Source organism: Echinops telfairi, unplaced genomic scaffold (assembly GCF_000313985.2).
Source record: "Echinops telfairi isolate 266 unplaced genomic scaffold, ASM31398v2 ScPeMD7_6;HRSCAF=24_0, whole genome shotgun sequence".
Taxonomy (NCBI): Eukaryota; Metazoa; Chordata; class Mammalia; order Afrosoricida; family Tenrecidae; genus Echinops; species Echinops telfairi.
Window position 1 is genome coordinate 16,017,094 of NW_022103902.1, and position 24,329 is coordinate 16,041,422.

The 24,329-nt window shown below is 35.1% G+C and overlaps 1 long non-coding RNA gene across 2 annotated transcripts in view; it reads right to left on the reverse strand.

The window, feature by feature from the left end:
• Nucleotides 1-16,031, reverse strand: part of LOC123521241 — a 209,888-nt gene extending 193,857 nt beyond the window's left edge. For both annotated transcript variants that reach the window (XR_006679713.1, XR_006679714.1), the window contains exon 1: nucleotides 15,900-16,031. This is a non-coding gene — a long non-coding RNA (uncharacterized LOC123521241). The remainder of the gene's footprint in view (nucleotides 1-15,899) is intronic.
• Nucleotides 16,032-24,329: the final 8,298 nt, after the last annotated feature.

Genomic DNA, 24,329 nt, shown 5'->3' on the forward strand with positions numbered 1-24,329 from the left:
TATCATTTTATGTTTTTAAAAATATATTCATTTTTTAAATTAGTAAACACTAAAATATTTATTTATAGGTCATTAATAGCTCAACAGAATCAGAGAACTGAAAATTAAAGTGTTAGCAACCACTGCCAAATGGAGATCAATCAGAAGTATTTTTAAATCTCAAATTTTACAAATCAGAAAAATATGAGCTTTTTCAAAAAAAAATCAACTTGTAGTGACATTTTCAAGAATTAATTGTCTTACAGTATACCCCTAATAATCAGAGGAATTTCGAAAAGGAAGAAAAAGAAACCTGGGTAATGCCCTATCTGTCTGCTATATTGCGGGTGTCTTCCCAAATGATCTATTGATGTATGGCTATGACAGGACTAGCAAAAATGCAAAAATTGGTCATGGCCTAGAACCTGCCTTCCCTCTTTCAAAAGCCACAACACAAATTGCAGATTAAGTGGCCAAATTTCAATACTGAAAGAACAGTTGGCATTTGATCCAGATCTAAGAATCATGGTTTTTGTTTTCCAATGAAAGTTAATAACTTTACGTAATTCTTTCCTACACCCCCCCCCCCGCCCCAGAGATTTGTTGTTGTTTTTGAGTTTCTCAAGGATTACCGAAATAGGAGATTTCATACAAAAAAGATAGTTCATCATTTTCAAAAAAAGATATTCATCCAGATTGTCCTTCAATCCGTGAAATGTGAGATGACTAAGGATTCTTCTTTGTGAATGCCTCACAAATATATCCAAAGATGGTGTGTCCCATATGGCTCTGATAAATGAAACCCGTTATTGTGATTTCAAGCTCTTCTTTAAAACAAAACACTATTGGGTGAATTTGGTGTTCATGAAATAAAGCACTAATTGCATGGCCTAACAACACTTTGAATCCTCTCCCCAGCAGACATTTTAAGTTGTGCCAAATTGGTTTTGGGATGTGAACAAATATCCTGGAGCCAGACTCTCTCACATGCACACACTACTCCCTGGAACTAAGTTGGACACTCTTGGAAACTGCATTAACTCTTTCAGGCCACCAGGGAACCTAACTCTCACAAAAAGAACGGCCTCTTTTAACATGAAAACAAGCCACTCACTCCGTATAAAGTTAAAACCAAATGAAAGGTAAAACAGGGGGAAAAATAAAGAACAAAACCTGCTTTGGGGCTAGTACAGCACTGAAGTATCCATAGATATTAGATAGTCCCTTATACCCCAGTGAATGCTTACTCAAATGTATCCAGAAAATCATATTCCTCTTTTCTGATGTGTGCATAATTTCCAAGACATTAATAAGAGTTGTGTGCATTCAGGAGAAGAGAATTCATTTTAAGCTTAATATGCCACATTTGCTTCAGGCAGAGTGATAAGAAACTTTTGTTTCTTTGGTAACCACTTTCACCTTGTTATAACGTGAAACTTCTTGAGTTTTTGTTTCACCACATAAAATAGAATTTTCACACTAGAATTTTTCTATGTTCTTTCCATTCCTGATTGTAAGAAAGATATATTATGCCATTTTATATAGGGAATTTGAACATCAGCGGATGTGCATATCTGAGAGGCTTCCTAAAACCAATCCTCTGTGGATAATGAGGGGCAACTCTACTTCAAATGAAATGCTTGAAGAATTGAAGACTCCCCCCACCTTCCTGAAAATTTCTTAGTTTGTAAGAAAGATACTTACAAACCGGGAGCTGCGTATTTAAAGGGAAATTAAATTTAGGAATTAAGAATAAAACTATGGTTAAAAGCAACTACATATTTTAACAATGTATCAATGCCAGCTTTAGGTTTTCACTTGATCACCACTAACTTAACTTTTAAAGTTCTCACTACTAGGAATGATTGTGAAGATGGTGCAGGACCCGGCAGTACTTCCTCCTGCTGTTTGCAATGTGTCAGAACCCACTCAGGGGCAGCTAACAACAAGCTTACTATCTTCGTGGCATGTTGGTTTGGGGGCGCTAGCAGGGGGGGAGTCTTAATTTCTTCAAAAGTCATTTCTTTTCATTTAATAGTTTTTAGGGAGTTTTCAGCATTTCATTGGAAGTAGAGTTGTCCCTCATTATGCAAAGAGAACTGGTTACAGGAGGCCTCTCAGATATGCAAATCTGCTGACGCTCAAATTCCTTATGTAAAATGACATAATATACTTTAAGTCATCTTGAGATTGCTTGTAATACCTAATACCTAATTGAATGCAAACTGCTTTGACCACTCCATTTCTCCCCCCTCCCAATATTTTCCATTTGTGGTTGGTTGAATCCTGAGGATACTCCCTGTGGGTCGGCTGCATGTGAAAGAAGTGCCTTTCTACCTGTGGCTCATCAGTAAGTCTCTTGGATTATGTTTGTGCCCAAGATTATCCTAACTCCACGAAATAATCTTTCACACATTTAGATCACTGTAACTTTGTGGCTCCCACTCTCATTTATCTTAAAAGTTTAGTAAAGATATAGGTAAACATATAATTCCAATTTTGAGGAGTAAAATAAGTGCCAGTGAAGAAGGTATTTTCTTAAATTCTAGTTTAAGTCTCCTGTAATATATCTAAGAAAGAACCATATTTACACTCCTCCTGCCAATCGCTATAAATTTTAAGAGTTAAATAGAAGTCAAAATTCTAACAGTCTGACAGGGTACACTGATATCATTGATTCCATTATTAGGACATTAGAGAAACAACCACTACTATTTCATCAACTCACCCTAAAATGAAACTACTTACTCTTAGTTAGCAGATAGGGCATAATTGGTAGATCAAATGGTGGGCCGCTTCAGACCTCAATTAATTCACATTGCAATTTTTAGAAAAGAAACCAAGGTCAAAGATAATGTCAATAAGAAGAACACATCCCTGATTTTCATCTGGATTTTGGAGCTCAAAATAAATGTTTCCTAAACAAAATGGTATTAGAGGGTACATCAAGGGTCTTTTGGTACCATTTCTGAGATGACGGCATCACTTTTCAAGTTATACCATATATTGTTAGTCAACTGTTGGTAATCAAATAAAACTTATACTCCAGTTGAGCTTGTTTGCTATCTAGACCACATTACACGTGGGTTTAAATAGTACCGTGTTTCCCTGAAAGTAAACCATCCCCCCAAAATAAGACCTATTTACAGTTTTGCCTCTCACTGAAATATAAGGCATCCTCCTGAAAATAATACCTCCCTGAAAATAAGGCCCCCCTCAAGCTACCATAAGTCTGGACTCTGGACCGTAGCGGCGGGCGCTGCTGTGCAGCTCACTGATGGCCGCAGTGCAGCCGGAGCAGACAGAAAGTGCAAGTTCTCTTTTAATAAAATAATAAAAAATAAACAATAAATGTGCACCGTGTTCTTCTTCATGGAAAAATAAGATATCCCCTGAAAATTAAGACCTAGCGCATCTTTGGGAGCAAAAACTAATATAAGACACTGTCTTATTTTCGGGGAAACGGGGTAAGTAACAATACTCAATGGACACTACAGCATCAAAAGATAATTTAATAGTTGAGAGTACATACCCTTGACCTCGACAGGGTAATAAACAGTCAAGCTACAATTCTCCCACTGGGTCCAACCAGAGGGGGAAGATGATGCATGAGGCAGTTATGAGGCCTTTCTGGAAAACTGAGACCATGATTCGTATCTACCAAGGTGTCTTTTTCCATTCTAAATCCATATAATAATATCAACTGAAAATAAAAGTATCAAAACTTAGGTCATTTCAAAGCCCTGTAAACAACTGTGATTAGGATATTAAAACAATGGCTTATCTTTTAATATATATAATCTTAATCTGAAGCAATGGATAATCTACTTCCTAGTACCAAACTCAAAATGGAAATTGATGTTTGACTTTAAACCAAAACCACTACCATCAAGTTCAGAACAACTAACTCATAGTGGCCCTACGTAGGGTCTCAGAGACTGTAAATCTTTGTGGTACTGCAGAGATCCTGGGGGGCTTGAAGCACTAGCCTTGCAGTTAGCCGTCCAATGCTAACCCCACAGTGCGACCAGGTCTCTTTAGTAGCCCTTAAAAAACAGACCTGATAGGATAATGTGGCACTGCTCCCTTTGGCTTTCCATGGCTATAAATCTTCCTGGGGGCAAAAAGCCTCATTTCTCTTATACCTCATGGGTTCAAATTGCTGATGCTACCGTTAGGCACACATGTAACCATTCTACCACTAAGCTAGCAAACTCATATAGTAGTGTAAAATTGTACCATGTGATTTCCAAGGCTGTAGTCGAATGGAAGCAGACTGCTACTTCTTTATCCCATGGAGTGGCTGAACTTTCAGCAAGCAGCCAAATATTTTAACCACTGAAAGTTATTAAACACTTATAGGCCTCATTTCTTCATCTGTAAGACAGGGGTGATAATAGTTTCTGATACCAACTAATTTCTGCACCTCTACTCTGCCCAAAATCTTTAAAAATGTATTCCCTGAGCCAAAACCTCACCCACATGCCATTAGCTATTTTGCCACTTTTCCTGTCTCCTTTGCCACTGCAAGGAAATAAAATTAGTAGTCAAAGTTAAACATGCCCAGTGGGCAAGGCATGCTTTGGTTAAAGGAGAGGGATGGAATGAGTGGTGTTAATGTGCTTATTTGGCCCCAAAAGGATCATTGTTGGTATACTACCTCCCACAACTAGCTCCACTGGAATTTCTCTCAGGAAAATGGGGAACTGTTTTAAGATAGACTTGCCTTTTAAGCTGGTCTCAAATCAAAATAAATTTAGGATACTAAAAAACACCTTACAGGATTTTCCCTGTAGGACCTAAATAAATCACTGACCAATGTTTCCAATTCATGCTCTGCTGCTAAATGAGACTTTCTACAAAACTGTGTTTTAATTTCAACATCTAAAAAAGAATAAAATAAAATAGGAAAACTCCTTTCCTGTATAGTCTCATCCTTCTCTCTTCATGGAAGCCTCCATTCACTTGACAGCTTTCTAAAAGAAGATCATTTGGGACAAGACCACCCTCAGAGAAGAAAGTTAAAACAGAACCCAAATTTCTAATGAACTTAAAAGTCGACTTTCAAGACAACACTATATCCCTGGTTCATGATTTTGTAGGTGTTTTTAAAATGTATCTTTTAACATGTAGTTATAAAGGCATTAAGAACATCTTCAAAAATGTATGCATAATTAAAGTTATAAAAGCATGCATAGTTTTTACACCTAAAAGATATATTTCAAAGCTCCTTTAACTGTGAATACCTCTATTTCACTCAAAATATTACTAATCCACTAACTCCTCATACAAAGTAAATGAGAAATTGAATTCTGTACACTACACTGTGTATATAAAGCATAATTTTTCACTATGATGCATACTTTAACACAAACATCAGAAATGCTGAGGAATCAGTTTTTAAAGCTTACAAAGCACAGATGCATTGATTATATTAACACTCACTAGATTTTTAATTCAAGTTAATTATTTTAAGATCATTAACAATGTCTATATAACTGTTTCATAGGTAATGCTAAAATTTTAATTCACATAATCTCAATTCTCTAATAAAAAAGAAAACAAAAGATTATTCCTTTGAACTGGTTTCCCTAATGAATTATTCATTAGGAACTCCAAATTTTACCAAAGCTCCAAGCAAAATAGTACTGGACTGATTAAATATGGCAACATTACTTGTTCCCAACAAAGGAAACAAATTTAAGTCCTACAAAGTTTAATTAGCATTTAGTGGTTTGGTGCTTATCAAATGGAGTCTGATATGGAGGTAAACTGTAAAGCAGTCAGAAATTGTATACTGCGTATAACGTTGTCACAGGTAGATAGAACTAGAGCCCAATCCCAATCTGCCACTTATTAACTCCACAATCTTAGGTCAACCACTTACTTAACCATCCTAAATCTGACCTTCCTCACTTGTAAACTGGGTCAATAAAGACCCAAGAGCACATGCATGGGGATTAACCAATCCTATAGGCAAAGCTCTTACCAGTTCAGTAATTATGACTATTATCAGTACTTAGGCTCCTGCTGACTGTTCAGAAATTTGAATTGTATCTCCAGCTGAAAATTTTTTCTCAATGGAAAATGAGAAAAAATACTCATTTTTTAAACATTGTGTAGGTAATAATTACTAGAGCATATCAGTAATACACATATGTCCTTCAAAGTTAGGCATTATCATTTGACATACTAGGAACTTTATAAAGAATTACTGAATCAAGTAAAAATTATATGATTTATTAAAAAGAGTACAGGCTCTGAATCCTGGCTTTGGAACTTAATAACTATGTGAACTTGGCAATTTTCTCTATGAGCCTCAGTGTTTTCATATGTAACATGGGGAGAAAATCACAGTATACAATGAATAAATAAATCAGTTGTACAGATTAAATAAAGCAATTTATTCTCATTTTCTCCCTCTTTTAATTTAGGCATTATATAGTAACAATGCTAATTGTTAATTTTCAAGTACAAGTTTTTCTTGTGTAAACTTTGACCTTTGATGTAAAGTGAGTTTCTGTTTAGCTGAAGAATAATGTGAGAGATGAGGGCAAACTCGGGTATAATAACAGATGTATTTCAATTATACAGTCAATAAACTAGAGCGGTGATTTTCAAACCTTATACTATGTCAAACTCTATTGGGGCTTTTTTCTTATAAAACTCACATGCCAAGTCCCAATCTAGACATTTTGATTTAGAATATTTATAAACATTTTTAATGTCCTCATATGAATATGATATATAATAGGGCAAGAAAGTAGAGTTTTCTGAAGTATATGAACCAGGAAAATGCCAGAGTTTTACCAAATACCTATTAGTTATGAGAGTCTTAAATCTGAATTTTAACAAATATGCTGGATAATTTTTATGTACAGTAAAGTTTAAGAACCACTGGATCAAAGTACATTGTTATAATATTGAAATGGCATTTCATTTTTCTTCATAATTATTTTTACCTTTTATTTTAATAAATATCTATCAAAATAAACTTATTAATAAGTGAACACTTTTTTTTAAGAAGAGATGAATTTTAGGCTGGTAAGCATTATCATTATTATAGGTTTTTAAATTTAAACATCAGATGACCCTCTACCAAGTAGCATGCCATTCAAAAAGTGTCATGAGTATGTTGTGTTTTGACTCAGACTTTTATTATCCATTTCTTCTATACTTAGATTAAAGAAATGTTAACTATTATTGTTATCATAATGAAATTCTATATACATCAACGCATTTATCTTCACAATAGCCTTATCAGAGGATGGGTAGCATTCATTGCTACTTGTCTACAAAGAAGAAAGTTGAGCTCATATTTCAAGTAACTTGCCCAAAATCATAGTTTCTTAGTATCTGTGGTGACAAATAGACTGAAAACCCCGTATCTAACTTCCATGTAAAAACATCAAAAGTTAAGATTGAACAGTCATCTTCAAGTGTAACAAATGCTACAAAATACAAAACTGCATAAAACAGACTTCTAGTCACATGCACTTGACAATCCTATACAGAAGCCTGGTTTCATCTGGAAGTTTAGACCTGGAAGTTTGTTTACTTTATGGTTAAAAGATAAACTAAAATCAAAAGTAAAAAACAAATAAATGTGAATGCCCATCAGTTATAATACTCTTTACTCAGTCCACTTACAGCTGAACCCATAAAATCAAAAAAGGCTCTAAAATAACTTAAAAACACAAGACATGAAAAAAAATAGTAACAAATTATCAAGGGTTCATGAGGGAGGGAAGATGGGACAGGGGGAAAATGTGATGATACCTAGGGCTCAAGTAGAAAATGTTTTGAAAATGATGATGGCAACATATGTACAAATGTGCTTGACACAATGGATATATGTATGGATTGTGATAAGAGCTCCCAATAAAATGAGTTTTTTTAAAAAGCACAATAGAATAAAAATCAAGCAAATGGGGATGTTAAAAATCAGTCAGACATAATCCTTTATTCACTCATGCCTCAAACATGTGCATTCCTTTGTGCTGAACACAACAGAAGGTGCTGACAGCAGATTTCAAGATTTGGACACTGTCTATAAAAGCTCACAGTTTAGCTGGAAGATGCACTTACAACGGCAATAAAGATGTGAGAAGGGCTCACACGATGGTATGCATGTAAAAGCGCTAAAAGAAAGTGAAGGAAGTCCAAACTCACTGCCATCAGTGAATCCAACTTTCCAACTCACAGTGACTCTCAGAAAGCCCCAGGGGCTTTCCAAGACTGTAAACCTTCTGAGAGCAGAAAGAGTGACTGACAAGTGGTCTCGAACTACTGAATCTGTGGTTAGCAGCCCTGAGGTGTAACCTGTACACTACCAAGACTGAAGCTTTAGAAGTGATAAAAATTAGACTAACAGGATTTTCAAAATGTTCATGTAAAAGTTGAAATTCAAGATACTATTTTCCAAGAATTTTTGAAGCCCTAGTATCTCTAACAATCTCATCACCCATTCCAATTCCAACACAAACATCTCTGTTTGTGACTACACTTTTTAAAGTATTTTTAATAAACTTTAGCGTAAGCAGGCACACCCATTCTAACTTCTAAGGTTGTATGAATTGCCAAACACACTGAAATATATCATAGAATTTTAGTGGAGCTACTGCAAAACCAGAGCTTAAAATAATGTGCCAAATGTTTGCAACTGTCCAGTCTTTCCTGTCTGGTGGCTCAGGCATCAATAACTCTCACAACAACAGGGACACAAGGTGGCACTGTCGTGCTGACATTCATTTCAGGGTCCTTTCTAAATGGACAAATTCGAGAGGAAAAAGGCCTTGTCGCAACAAACTAAAACCACACAGTTGTAAGACTGGCTTTCTAATTAGGTGCGCCAGCTTTAGTAGTGGCCTTAGAAGGAACAATGTATTTTGCATTTCATGGATATCACATCATCTCTTTATACATTTTCTCTGATGATTTCTCCAAAATGACATGTATGTGAATAGAAAAATCCAAAGGTTTATAGTGCAGCTTTGCCAGTAGAAATCCAAGAAGACTGTTTATCATGGCCAAAGCTGTGGACATGGACCGTCTCTCCATCTAGTGGCCAGTGGGGAGGAGTGGAGCCATCATCACCATGTTGTGCTTCACTCAGTTAAAAGTAGCTCTTTTATCAAACCACCCATACATAATTGTTACAGACTTAGTGAAATGCGACACGTTTTGCTTTGCTGTATTTAATGAATCATGAAATAGGTCTGAGGTAGAGAACAACAATAAAAAATGAAGACCTTGTGATCTCTCAGACCACATGACTCCCCTTTATTTTTTTGATCATTATCAACCTAAATTCCTCTCCACAGGTTTGTGATTAAGTTATAGTCAGAAAAATATAAGTAGTATTATCTACATCTATAGTGATCTAAAAAGAAATCACATATTCTTTAAAATAAAAGAAAATCTATAAAGGAGCTCCCCCACCCACCCTTCATTTTACAAACAAGGGAACCAAGGAACAGAGATTGTGATATAACCAGCCACACAGTTAGACCTGGAAGCCAGAAGTCCACATCTAACCATTTAAAAATTTTTTAGGAACGAGGTGGGTGTCATTAGTTTATGCCTCCTGATCCGTAACAAACATGCTCTCTATCACACCACATTGGTTCTCTCAACATAAAGGAAAATATTTCATTTCTGAAACATATATTCACATATTTTTATGCTAAGTTAAAAGGATTGATACTATTTTGTATTGTCCAAATACATCTTCCAATTCATGAGTATATTCTGAACCTGTTTTTCAAAAATCTGATGAAAACTAACCAATTACTCATATCCATTCAACACTTAGAAAGTAAAACATTAAGTGGGACAGGGGATGAGGTAATAGGTGCTGGTCAAAACAACTATACAAAAATAGTTCCAGAAAGCCTTTATGTCAAAATAAACCTGACCTCACTCAAACTGATATAAAGTTTAGAGTTGTTGTTTTGCTTAATATAAAAAAGTTTTACTTTTTTTGGTTTAAGAAGGGGGAAAAGGTTTATTCAGTCAATCTCTTCATTTTAATTAGGCTCATAATATTGTTTTGGGACATGCTTTGGGAATATTTTGTCGGGAACGTTTCTTATCAAAATAGATGTAATCTGTCCACCAACTATAAAAGTCTGCTTTAAATTCCCAAGTCCAAGGCTTAAGTGGCCAAAGGTTGAAGGGAAACCTGGCAGTGGGTGTTTTAGGAATGTGAGACGTCTTGACCTTTTCTTCTATCATCTACTTTTGGTGGTACCATTCTAAACTGCCTTGGGCGGACGAGGGTATTTCCGTAGATTTGCTTTAGACAGACAAAAGTAGAAGCTAATGCTGTGTAGGGCTAGGCCTGATGGCTTTTACTGAGGGATGGGGAGCATGTCTTTTTCTTTCATTATACTTTTAAATTTAGAAATAAAAGTCTTGACCACCAATATTTCAGCTTTGCTTTCATTCTTTTTTCTACTTGCTTCTTAATTATATCTAGTCTTGTCTAGAAAAAAACGTGAAAGGATAAAGGTCACTGCTGATTTGAGTAACGGCAAAAAGGAAGGCCTATTCCAGTTCTTTGTGCCTTACCTAACCCGCTGGCCATAGGTGCAAATGACTGAGAAGATGGAACTATCAGTACAGACTCAAAGTAAATTATTGAGCCAAGAGACATTTTTGTGTGACACTATGAAAAACAGAGTAAGGAAAAGTAGTCAGCAAATGACAGCTCTGTGGCTGTATTTGTCCAGTTCCTATTTAAACAATAAAAGATAAATATTTTCTCATAGTTTAAATGTCTTGGGATCGAAATACGGTATATTTGCTTAAAAATTCTAGTTATACAACTTTCATATAATACATAAGTCTACAAAGCCTAGTAGGTTCAAAGTTCTCAACTAGCAATAGTTTTCTACTAAAGTTTAATGTAGTCTCTGAATGAACTGACAGCAATCCTTTAATTTTCTACAAGTTATATTTCATGTACTGGAAGAAGCTCAAACTATGAAAGGAATTTCCCTACAACAAATCACAATTTGATTATAGTAGTAATTCAAAGAAAAATTCTGAAAGGAAAGGTAAAAAGTGAATACATAGTCTGATTAGGTGAGAAATTACAGCCCTCTAGACATTACAGAGAATTAAAATTAAAATAATTTAGATTCAAACATAGTACTTTTAAAAGTTTAAATTAAGATCTTTTTCCTAAAAACAAAATAATACTATTTTATGTAAGATGTGATGGTTGGCATCCCTACACTTTTAGTTTCGGTTATTGAACTTTTTAGTTTTAAAAACTCAAGCCTCCCTTAAACAGTCTTATATTTATTTAGTGTAAATCTTTATATTTGTAATTTATTATGGAAAGTTTTCAAATAAATTATCAGCATTTAAATGCATAATGTATCATGTAAATGTTAAATTCATCATATCTTGAAATATAAGTATTTGTGCCCAAATCACTTCTATAATCAAGAAGGAATGCACATTATCTTTAATTACTCCCCTTTTATTCATTTCAAAGGGAAAAGTGAATATTCAGAAATTAATAATAGAATCTCAGTTTCCACCTGAGAACTAAATAGGACACTGAACCCAGAGCTCTTGCTCCTATATCAGACTTGGACGTCAGGTGCTAATTCTTCTGAGGTGAAGTAACGAGGTCAGGGATGCACTGGTTAACTAACCTACAAAATACCTGGGAATGGAGCTTCAATTGAGTGCCAAACGATGCCAGAATGGCAACCTCAATGTCCCCAAGCTAATTATTTTAAAGTGAACTTTAGTATCACCAATAGATTTGATCCTGGAGTAGAAGAGAAGTTATGAAGCCAGCATGGAGAATAATTTTTCCACCATTTGGTATAGAAATCGCACACCACTTCCTCATTATTAGAGTTGAACAGCCTGAGTGGAAGAAAAGCCTTTTTTCCTATAAACCTTTAAATGCTATTTTCAACATGTGTTGTGAGGGTTATACATATATAATAGTAGTAATAGATGACATTATATCTTCCCACCACCTCAGCTTGCTAATGCTGAACTGGGAAGTAAGAGAGCTCAAGGAAATTTTTTATGTATTAAACATAATAGGTATCAATGGTATTTGATTATTAAATGCATAATACCTGTATTACCTAAACAATGGAAAAAATGGTTTTAGGTATTTTCTAGAATTTCAAAGATATGGATTTTACCCTTGGGCTTTGGGAAAAAATTAAAGCGTATTTTACTAGGTCTCTGATGTGGCATTGGCTGTAGTCCCTGGGGATTACACAAAATGGCAGAAATTACTTAGGAAATGGAAATACATGAAACACAGTTTTTATGAAAATATGTTTCAAGTTTTGCTAAATACCTAGAAATCCTTTACATACTTTGAAAATTCTAATAAAGAATCAAATTTCCAAACAGTTCAAAGTTAGAATGGGTATACTATTTTACTTCCTTTGAAGTAATCCACTAAAAAATAGTTTGCTAAAATATATATATTTTTTAAATATATATATATATAATATATAACTTATCAAACTTTTTTTTAAGTAGCCTCCAAGGCAAGTCAGCTCTTATGTCCATTATGAACATGTCAAGCTATAGAGACCACCCTTGGGGCTGAAGATGGCTAGAACAAACAGCATTAAAAGAATGTCAACATCAGTCCATCCTTTGCCAGAAAGGACCAGAGGTTAGCAATATCAGCCAGATGCTGCTTCCACATATCTAGCCAGGCCCTGGGGCAATACACTTGCTCAGGGCCCAAACTTGGCTTCCCACATGGTAGTATGACTGGCCACTACTCAGGCTTGAACAGTCCATGAACACAGCCTCTGATAATTTCTATATTTATAGAAAGCCAGAACATGCATAGATAATCACACAATTGGATATTTATGAAGTGCCAGATTTTATGAATACTGGAATTTGTTAATTAGCACAAGGACTAATCGTTAAAATTCAAAAAATAGAAAAATAAACAGGAATGCCATTTATTTATTAACATTTCAGGGGGAAGTACACAGCTGCTTTCTTTTTGATGAATGTAGGCTTCTGGAGGAAGAAAAAGGAAAAGTATCAGCAATTTTCAAAACCATAATGAGTAAAACCCAGGAATTCACTAGTCTGTATATCAAAAATAATCATAGCGATTCTACCCTCACGTTAGGGAAAAATAAAAGAAAGTTTAAATTGGCATGTGCTGAGCATTTGAATTATATTGTCTGGCATTCCACTGTTTTCATTCTTCTTGAAGAGCCAAAGCTGATTTTGAACGGATAGAAAGTTAAAAAGCACACCCGTCACTCAATACTAAATTGTTTTAGCTACAGGGGATGGCAAAGCATGAAATAACTGCTCTAGAGCACTTCCTCACGTGGGTGTATTAGATAACTGTCTGCTCCAACATTAAAATGAAACACACTATGACCTGACCAAGACTTCAGGATCTAAACAGGCAGATTCCATGTGCTAATAAGAAGAGCCCAGCAAAAGCATCAAGACCGGTAATGAATTTTGTTGGCACTCCATGACCCTCCTGTGACACAAGCTTTTCAGAGTCCACTGGTTTTGAGTTTACTTAGGCACATGTTACAATATTGTGCTGTATTTAGATTGTGAAAAGTCAATTCCCAAGAGGGCCACGATTATTTTACTAACTGAAAATATTTTTAAATAGCTGAGAATTATAATGTGAAAAAATATATACACATCCTAAAAAGTCAACCAACCATATAAAAAATAATTTTGCTTGCTTTTATTCTTCCTAGGCGGTAAAAAAGAAAATTTCACCTTCTCTGTGTCTCCATTTTTTGGTTTGCTTGAGATTAACATAAATATTCTTAACATGAATTATGGTAAATGTCACATCTACAATGAATCTGCCATTGCTTTAATTCATACATGTATTACAATATTACATAAATACACATATATACCCATAAATATTTCCACACACATATGTGCATAGACAAAAGAGAGTGGCTGCTTAAAATTTGCTTTTGAACGTAACCAAAAACCATTGAGTCGATTCCAACTCACAGTTCTAACCTTGCTAAATATGGGGAATGGAGGTACGTGACACGTGCTTTTGAAATGCCAGCTTTGAGCTAACTGTTTAAGTCAAGAGTCCTAAATGGAGACATTTTTTTTCTGTGTACCATATTAATAGAAACTTACAATAGTCTCTTCCAAAAGTTCTTTTTCAACCTTTGGGTGGGTGTGTGTGGTGGTTGGGGGTGGGGGTGGGGGTAGGGGAAAAAATGTCTTACAGCACCCGATTTAGTACATTTTGGATTGGTACTACCCTTGATTGAAATTAGCCTTGCCGGCTTAAAAGACAATTGAGGAAATATATACAAATTAAAAAGTCACAGAATAAATTTTTTAAAAGAAGAGGAGGGAAAAAGACTTTTAACAGCAAAAGTTCACCACCCTCCTTCAATAATGGATTTTTAATAAACATTTATTTCACTAGGTTTGAACCTTGAGGATGGGTAAAGGAATCTGCTCTAGTGTCCCAGGTGGGTTAAGAATATTGCTTTATGGACTTCTTTGTGTTGTCTGAGAAGCCTAATGGAATTTAAAAAAAAGAAAAGAAAAAGTCTGCCACTTCTGTTAAATAAATAATTTATTACAAATAAGGTGATTGTTATTATCAAAGATCTCTACAGTTCACCACCCATTTTCTGTCATTGCTTATGTTTATACTGAAAACATTTACATGTCTTACTATCTGACATAATTTGTATCAAGTGACCAGCAGGTTCTGACAAATTTGAATAAAACTCTATTAAAGAATCCATTTCAAATAGAACTATTAAACGGCCCTTTTGAGTTTCTAAGAACACTGTTCTGGGAAAACTCTTCAACAAGGTCAGCTAGTAGTGAAATGCAACTTTTCCCACCATGAAAAAAAAAAAGAAGAAAAGGAAAAAGAAAACATCTCAAAACTAGTTTGAAATAACAAATACATTATTTATAACCTCTGAAATGTTAAATGAATACTTACAGTCCTTGCACAAGATGGCCTGATATACTTCATAGCTTCTACTTTGTAAAAAGATGGTCACAGTCCCCCTGCTCCTCCCACCCCAGCATAAATAAACAGTAACATTCTCAAAGGAAACAGCTCTAGAATTAAAAACTGCTTGTTAGCAAAGTTTGCATTCTTACTAACCATAGTGATATCCCTATAAACGTAAAAGTCCATCTGCAAAAATAAGAGTTAGAGCACAAAGTACCTTATTCCTTTCAAAATACATCCCCCAGATGTATTACAGAAGACTGTGTGGTGATAAAAAAATAATTACTTGAGTCCCCCACCCCACCCCCCCGCCCCGCTTAGCTCCTACCCCTCACCACGGGGCCAGTGCCATCAAACAAATATGCTCACAAAATACTCAACCTGCTTCAAGGATTTAAACAGTAAATATGGACTTTAAACTTCAGTGTAAAACAAAGAACAAGAGTCTCACTTTAGTAATGCCCAGACTGGCACTGCAGCTAAAACTCACTGAAATGCCAACAAAACCCAGTTAGCAATAAATAAGGACAACATGATATATAGACAGACAGATGGAATTGCATAAACAGACAAGAAAAGCAAAGAGACTAACAAACATACAGAGGGGTCTGTTTTAGAAGAGTGAAAGATACTGATTTATTTTGTATTCTAGTGAGAAAAAATAAATAGGTTTGTTTTCAATTATTTTAAAAGTAATGAAACTGAATCACAAGGCACACCCTGGAATAAGTAGGGGGAAAATTAGTAGAGGGTAGGCCTCCTAAAAATACTCTGAATTTTAAGCTAGCTCTGTCAAACTTAAATAAATTAAAATTAAAGAGGGGAAAAAAGAAAAGCATTGGGGGCTAAAGGAGAGGCTAGGTGGAGAGGGGTGAATTGAGGAAGCAGTATTTTTTTTTATAAAAGTTGTCTGCCCTACCTTCTTCCCCAGCGCTGAGTTTCTCTTCTCAAAATCGGTGTCTCCCTGGAAGTACAGTGTGAGTGGTAATGACTGCCTGCCTCCCTAATGAGTCCATTTTCCTGCTCTTGATGTTGTGTATATACACACACTGCAACCTACCTTACAAACCACAGAGACGGGAAGAGAGAGAGAGCAACAGGGAGGGAGGGAGAGGGAAGGCAGGGAGAGAGGGAGAGAGAGAGAGAGAGAACACAAGCGAGTGAGAGAGAAGAGGGGAGAAAGAAAAACAGAAAGAAACAGAGGGAAACACAGACAAAGCCCTCCTCCTACCAGACAGCAGACAGCCCTCCTTCCCCTTTCCAGCAAAATGCAACTCGTCCTATGCAGCAACAGGTTCAGTATTGCCAGACTAACAGAGTGAAAAAGGTATATTTTCTATAACATTACTGCTTGCAAATAAACAGTTTAAGAGCAGCTGGCTCCACCTTCTTTATTTATGCTCCATTATGAGGAATGTATTGTTTCAGTTCTGGCACACAGTACATGTAATTATCATAAATACATTTTTTTGCATATTAGCAGAGAATAGTGAAATGCATAGCTTATTTGTGCAGCCTTTTAAATTTATTCTTTTTAATGTGAGAAGATTGTCAACAAATCTGCTCTGACAAAAGCCTAGGAATGATTCTAAAGTCAGAGCAGTCTTAAAGGAGGCTCTGTAAGAAGCAGACTCCAAACAATAGGAAAACTGATCTCAGACAAAACTGATAGCTGCAAAGAAGAAATCATTGCTCAGGAAATAAATCAAGACTATAAACAAAAATGCAGACAAAGGCAGAATTAAGTTTAATTAAGTCACGAAGAGACTAGTAATATATAAAGAAGGCAGAGTGGTTTCTTTTATTGGAAGCATCTATCTGTACAAACATCGCAATGCAATGTACTCTGTGTGAACAGGTGCACTGCATAGAGTACATAGTGTTACATCGACAGAAATAAATCCCATAAGGAGCTAGCCCAGCAAACAGGACAAGGTTTCATAGAATATAAGGCTGAAACTACAGCAGACACTCCTTGTTCTTTTATGAGTGGGCAGAAGTAAGAATTATAAAGGCTTCTAAACAGAGCTTCCTTAAAAGAAAAAAAGCAAACTGTTTTTCTTTGTCTGATACCTCTAACCAAATTTTATCACCTGCAAAAACTAAAACAATGCTGTGTTTACACTCCTCGCCCCATCACATGTTCCCTACCCCCATCCTCCCTCCAGAGGCCTTTTCTCCTCTGAGTGATATATTTGCAACTAAGGAATTAAAAACATCAGAAAATAAATCTAGATTCAAGCTATTCACCTTGTCCCTCAATTTTTCAAACTATTTTTCACAACTAGACTATGCTTGATGTGTCATGCCGTCTTTTAGCACTATACACACTGTCTCCCAGGTTATGGACATCTAACTTTAAGTACAATCCATAGTTAGGAGCCAACCGCACAAAGCCTAATAAAAATCCAAGGTACATACAATGGGTTTTAATAATAAATCCTTGATACTTTGTGACCTACATGAAAATATTATTACACTATTATTATGCTAAAGATGTTTCAGTGTTTCTTTAATGGCCTTTATACTGAGAGAGGCATACTATATACTAAGACAAACATTTGAGTAACAGTATAGATATGGTTATCAACTATACCTAACTGTTGCAGTTTATGTACAAATTTAAATAAAAGGCAGGCTTTAAAATGGAAGTTGTTTATAATCCAGGACTGCATGTGTTTACCTTCATACTCACTTTCTTTAGTATATGTCTATATAATTTGTCACTTTATAGGACTTAGGAATTATAGAATAGAGACTAAATTTTATGTAATAAACATTTTACTTAAGAAATATATTGAAAAAATGCATAAAAAAGGCATCCGAGCTACGGAAACCTTGGGATTTCAACAGCAATAATCCTAAATATGTTAGTTGTTGGTAGATACCATCAAGTCAGTTCCAACTCATAGCAACACGATGCACAACAGAACAAAACACTTCTTGATCAGATGTCATCCTAACAATTGCTCTTCTACTTCAGCCCATTGTTGCAGCCACCTTGTTGAGGGCCTTCTTTTATGCTGCCCTTCAACTTTACCAACTATAATGTCTTTTTCCAGGGACTGGACTCTCCTGACAACGTGTCCAAAGGATCTGAGACAAAGTCTCGCCATCCTAGCCTCTAACGAACATTCTGGCTACACTTCTTCCAAAACAGATCTGTTTGCTCTTTTGGAAGTCCATGGTGCTTTCAATATTCTTTGCCAGCACCATAGTTTAAATGCGTCGATTTGTCTTTGGTCTTCCTCTTTCAATATCCAACTTTCACATACATGTGAAGCAACCTAAAAACCACACGCTTGAGTCAGGGTTACCTCAGTCCTCCAAGTGACATCCTTGCTTTTCAACACTTGTGCAGCAGATTTACCTCTGGGATGACATCAAGAACATCATACATGAAGGAAGCAAAAGGTCATTACAAAGACAAGAAAAGAAAAAATCAAAGTGGATGCCAGAAGAGATTCTGAAACTAGCTCTTAATCGCAAAGTAGCTAAGGTAAATGGGAAAAATGATGAAGTCAAAGAGATGACAGAACATTTCAAAGATCAGCTTTGGAAAACAAAGTAAAATATTATAATGAAAAGTCCAAGAATCTACAGTTAGAAAACCAAAAAGGAAGAATACGCTCAGCATGTCTTAAACTGAAAGAACTAAAAACAATTTTTTTTAAATTCAGGCCTCAAGTTGCAATATTGAAATCCAAAGTATATTCATTGCAAAAGCTTTGTTTTTATGAGTTTTATATAACGTAGTGTTTTAGCATACCATAATCAGAATGTGTCCTGTTTCATGTTTATTATATACCTTTCAATTCCTTCATTTAAAAGGCTATTTTCAATTAATGAAATAAATAATTCAATTACTTCAATAGATAACATATATATTAATTTTATCTTCACTTGATTCCCAAAGATCTCATTAAGAATGTCATTTAAGTTTCCGGTCATCTTCAGAACACAAATCATTACTATTTGCATATATTTTAAGCTAGATAGCCTAAAGTATGAAATGAGAAGGGCAAAGTCAAGGTACGCATTATGCAGAGTGTACTGGGAAAGTTGTATTTTTAAAAAACAACAAGAATATAGACATTCAGGCATCATCAGAAACTAATAAATCTAATTATCTGTTGTTACACTAGGGTAAAGCAGGACACCATTGATAAAACTCATATCCTGGCGAAATAGCCACATGGCAGCCGAAAACCACATACCCTAGCTTGTCGTGCATTCTTTCCAAAAATCGGAACTTTTTAAAAACGCCACTTGACGCGGGAAAAATTGTTAAAAATCGGGACTGTCCCGCCAAAAGCGGAGCACATCTGGTCACCTTACACTAGGGCTCTATGCCTCTCAAGAGTGACTGCAAAAGGGAGAAGACACACAATGACAGTAATAAAATAGATCTCTAATTCTGGTCACATGTCTTAAGACAAATATTTCTAACATATAGTGAAGAGTGCTTAAAGTCCCAACATTCATACCACCCTTTACTGCTTAGCACAGCAATTCCATTTCATACTATTGAATTATTGTTTCTCTGAAGCTCCATTCAAATTTATTAAGAGAATTTACAATTAAAACAGCACATAAGCCTTACAGTGTGACAGACTGATTCACATTTGATATGTGTATGCACAGACATTTCAAAATTGGTATTATCTATTGGCTCATTCCATTTCAACCCCAAAACAAGAAGACAATGTTTGCTTTCTACCAGTAGGAGTTAAAACGCCTGTAAAGGACTAAGAAGGCTCTTTACTTTTTCTGAAGAACTAGCTAGCTAGATTTAGAAGAGAGAAGCAAATAATTTTTCTTAGTGGAAAACTGCATTGTATCTCAGTACTTTTTACATATCTTCCCACTTAACTAGATTCCAAGTGCAATAAATAGCACATTCTTAGTACTTTCTGGAGCTAAAGATATTCTTCCGTGCTCGGACTAGGGACATGGAAGACTGGAATTAACCATGACACCATATGAATCAACTGCTCAATCAAATGTCAGACTCCACAAATTAGCAAATTATTGAATTAAATTATTTCCTTTGTTGATATGCCCTGGGGCAATTTAATTTGGTCCTGTAGAAAGATACAAAAAAAAATCACTGCCATTGGGTAGATTTCAACTCATAATGACCCCGACTCATAATGACTATATATGATAGGGTAGAATTGCTCCTGTGGGTTTCTAAAACTGTAACTCTTTCCAGGAGTAGAAAAGCCTCATCTTTTTTCACAGGAGCAGCTGGTGGTTTTGAACTGCTTTCCTTGAGGTCAGCAGCCCAGTGTATAACCACTATGCCACCAGAGCTTCTTTAGTGAGTTAAAAATCTGTTCTAGACCCCATGTTACTACAAATAGTCCATATACCTTGGGCCAGTCACATAACCACATAGGGCTTTGGATTCCGGATAATAAAATAATAGAAACTAAAATTTAAAAGGAAGGAATTAGATAATACAATAATGATGATGCTGTGCCAGGTACTTTCTAGACTGTCCATAGGTTTAGACTCTATGTACTTAATCTCTAAAACATACAATCATCCAATTCCTATGATAGCAATGCCCTAGCTAGCCATAAGATTCTGTGGTTATGACTCAAATTCAACATGCCCGAATGAGTCCTCTTGATATTTTACTAATTAAGTCAGCACAGGGAAAATTTGTACTTCTAATGTATACCCAGAGCTCTCAATATATTTGAGAGTTTAATACTCTATCTAAAAGTTTGCATCACCTACAGTTTCCAGATGTCCATAAATAGTTGCTTTCATTTGTTTGAAGTGAAGATGAACTGAAATCAGTAAGGCTATTTTACAAAATGTATAAAACCTACTTGCAGTATAGTTTATATAGATTATCCTTCTGAATATTCTGTATTAAAAACAACAGAAACAACAAAGCCCTACATAGTCCTTAAAGGTTGCTTTAGTTCGAATCCAATTTCTAATAACAATGCAAATGATTGCTTAAACAACTAATTAAATAACAAATAAAACATTTCTTGTTTTCTACATCCTGAAAAAGGAATGAAAGAAAGCAAAGATTCAATTATGAATGATCTGTAAAATATATTGAATAGTAGTATCATACAGTTAGCTTTAACTTCGAATTATTTAGAGATATACTTTGAAGACTGTGATACTAATGAGTTACTGTTCAAAAAGAAATATGCCCCTGCTCTGATTTTTGTGCATTAATTAAATGTGTAGTATCTGTCCACTGTGTGCTATACACTATACTTAGAGCAAAAAGTGAGCACAACAGTATATGACAGGTCCTTCCTTTGAAGAGTTCACATAGGAGGGTAGTAGATAGGCATGTAACCAAAGTAACTGTTGCAAACAAGTAATTTTGCCTTTGTGTCATGTGCTCTCTCCTGGAATGCTAGGCCTTAAACTGTGTTACAGTACCAACTTCCAATGTAAAAGTTTGCTCTTATTAGTAATGATGTTCTTTTAAATATTTATCACTACTATATATGCTAAGGAAGAAACTGGAATCAGGATTGGAGAAAGTCTCATTAACAACCCGTGATATGCAAATGCCAATGACACCACGTTTCATCTGAAAATGAACAGGACTTGGGAGCATTTGCTGAAGAAGATCAAAGAATATAACTCAATGTAAAGAAAACAAAAATTCTCACACTGGACCAAACTCTTGATAAAGCAAATTTTGAAGTCACAGATTTCATTGTAAGTCAAGGATTTCATGGACGCAGCAAGCAAGAAACCAAACACCATACTTTGGGGGCAATTCTGTGGCCAAATGGATTTTTGAGGACTATGGTTCACCAGACCCAAGTCATGGTATTTTCAATCAATTGCCTCTTGTGCATATGAAAGATAGACAGTGAATACAGAAGACTGAAGAACAATTGATCTATTGGAATATAGTGTTGGCATAGAATACTGAAATTATCATGTCTTGCCAGAAGAACAGGGGCCCTGGTGGCATAGTGTCATGTGTTGGACTGCTAACCACAAAGTCATCAGTTCAAAATCATCATCATTCCTTGGGAAAAAGATAAGGCTTTCTACTCCTGTAAAGAGTTACAATGTTGAAAACTCACAGGACCAGCTCTATCCTGTCCCTGGGGGTCACTATGAGGCAGAATTTTCTTGATGGTATTGTTTCTTTTGGCCAGAAGAATACACAAATCTATCCTGGTGGAAGTTTACCCTGAATGCTCCTTAGAGACTTCACTTAACGTACGTTGAACAAGTCATCAGGAGAGATGGGTCCCTGGAGAGGAATATAATGTTTGGTACACTAGGATATCAAAAAAGATGAAGACACTCAAGGAGATGAACACAGTGGTTGCGACAATAGGCTGAGGCATAACAATTGTGAGGACAAAGCAAGACTGAACATTGTTTCAGGATCACACTAAGTCAACACCAACTTGATAGTACCTAAAAACAATACCAACATATATACCAGTGCCTATGCTTAATGTGATACACTATTAATTTAATCTGTTTTTCTTTTACATTAAGCCTAGGCCCCAAATTAATAGCTAATAAAAGTCTCAACTCAATTTTGCTGAACGTCATACTAACTGTTTTTAATCATGACACGATAGAGCTTCCACTTTGGAAAAATCAGACACTTTAATTTATCTATGAAGGATAAGTTCATGGAAAATCAGTATAACTTTCATCTGACAAAATAAAAAGTAGACAAATTTTAACTAGAAAGTGTAGACAAATTTTAACGAGAATTTGCCTTGTGAAATATTCTGGTCATATCTAATGGAATACCTACCATTCTACTTCTAAGAATATATAAAAAAACTGATATGCAAATATATCTGGATATACATGCCACTCAAATACTAATAGTTTTGTTCATAATAACTAAATATTGTAAATCACCAAATACTGTTTATGAATAATAAAATTAATAAATTATTGTGTGTTCATAGTGGAATGTATAAGATTAAATATAACACATAACAATTTGTATCAATTTTACAAACATGAGTTGAAATTAAATAATACAATCCTAAAATAATACCTGCAATATGATTCTTTAGTAGGGTTTAAAAAAAACTTCATATAAAATTATGAGGAAAAAGACACAGTAATTGGCATGAAAGTCAATATTCTTTTACTCTAAGTGGGGAATAGAAATTAGGTTTAAAAAAAAAAAGAATAACTCTAATGATTATTTAATTTGTACTGCCATACATTTATGCTATATATACTTTTCTATATGTATGTTTACAATAAGGATTTTTAAAACGAAAAACACATATCTATAGTAGAAAATCAGAGCTGCCTCAGTTATTTGTGTATTTCAGTAATATATGTAGATACAGAATGACTCTCAATAATTAGACAGAATACAATAAAACCCCTCACTGTCATCCAGTCAAATCCAACTTGTAATGACCAGGCAGAACAGAGTAGAACTGTCTTTGTGGGTGTCCACAATGTAACTGTTTATGAGAGGTGAAAGTCTCATCTTTCACCATATATCAGCTGGTGATTTTGAACTACTGACCTTGTGAGTAAGCAGATCTAATTATCTAGCCTCATACATCCCTACTATGTGATATGTATGTGCTCTTAAGCTAATTATTCAAACTCTTCAAATCTCAGGTTCCTGATCTGTGATCTATGGTGACAGAAGAATGGACACTGGGGAATATAACACGTGTTATGAAAATCAAATTATGTAAATTGGTCTGTAAAAGCATTGACTGACTTCTTAAAAGATAAAATTAAAAGTCTCAATTATGTGTGTCTCAAGTAGACATAGGAAACTCTATTTCAAAATAAATATATTGTCTTTTTCTACTTTGCTTTATTTTTATAAAATTCTAGCTTTCTACTCTGAAGAATAAGGTGTCAATTGAAAGCCCATAATTTTGATGGTTAAACATAGAAAATAATGGCCTTTATTATATACCTATATTAACTACTTATAAAATATATTTAAGAGAGATATATCCAATTTCTGTTTTATAGAGAGATTATCATAAGGTATAGATTTGATATGTTCAGGACATATAAAAATAACTTGCAACACTACTAAAGAACATGTGGAAACATTAAAAAATAGAGATTACAAATTTCTGAAAAGGTAAGCTTTATAAAGATAGCAATTCATTCGAAGTAACGTACAGAGTTAATGTCTTTCTGAGGTTCTAGAGGGAAGGGAAGGGGTCCTAGTAGCACAATGGTTAAGCACTCAGCTGCTAACGGAAGAGTACACGATTTGAACTCAACAACCCTTCAATGGGACAAAGATGGGGTAAACTACTTATTAAAAGATGACAGGTTTGGAAACTGTGAGTACCTCTACCCTGCCCAATAGTCACCACAAGTCCTC